The sequence below is a fragment of the Octopus bimaculoides genome, chromosome 3, assembly GCF_001194135.2.
Source record: "Octopus bimaculoides isolate UCB-OBI-ISO-001 chromosome 3, ASM119413v2, whole genome shotgun sequence".
Taxonomy (NCBI): domain Eukaryota; kingdom Metazoa; phylum Mollusca; class Cephalopoda; order Octopoda; family Octopodidae; genus Octopus; species Octopus bimaculoides.
In genome coordinates, this window is record NC_068983.1 from 146,000,396 (window position 1) to 146,001,494 (window position 1,099).

The following is a 1,099-nucleotide window of genomic DNA, read 5'->3' on the forward strand; positions in this document are numbered from 1 at the left end:
TATATATATATATATATATATATATTGATATACACATGTATAGACAGATCGAGCCTCAATAGAAAGCATGAATGGAACAGTAATACTCACACCTACACCACACCACATGACTAAAGACAGCAGGGATGTGAAGAGAGAGGGAAAGCAAAAAAAACAAGAACCTGTAAATAATACACAGAAACATACAGGGTAATACACACACAATATATGCACTTACCTGTGATACTTATGAGAAATAGATAGATGCATAAAAAAAAAGATAAGTATATAAATGAATGTATAAATAGATTAGTAAATAAATATATAAATATACCTGTCACATACCTGTGATAAATCTAAGACAGAGATAGATAAAATAAATAAATAAGACTATATAAAGGGCATGGATATATAAAGAAAGCGAACCCATACATACATACATGAAACTTCAAGGACAGCCATAACGATGTCAATAGTACAACTAACAGTGTCAGCACCAGCGGAGGTGCCAACGATGACACTAGAAACAACAACTGCCACGATGGCAACACCGTGGGCGAACACAAAAACACGGGGGAATACAGGAACTTACCATATTTTATTTTCTCGGGTCTTAGGACAGCAGCGGTACAATGGGGTGAGAGGATGAGGCTGATGGGAAGGCCAAACGGCTGCTAAGAACTATGACACATACACAAGCATACACACACACACATAAACACGCGTGCGCGCACGCACACAAACACACACATACACACACACACACACACACACACACACACACACACACAAAGAAGGACACAAACGCATGCGCACATCAGGATACGCATCTTAGAAGAACGGAATGGAGTAAGAAATGGAGTAAGAACATACACAGAAACGAAAAGTGTCACACAGATGTGTGACGAAAGATTTCTGCACAATGGACATAAGTTAAAGTAATAAAATAAAAACATTAATAAATGAGTGAAGAAAACAAGATATACTGTGTGTGTTTATTTGGCAAAAAGTAAATAAATAAAATAACTATCCCAAAATACAACAATACGTATACATATATGTATATTATATATATATATACACACACACACACACACATATATATATATATATATATATA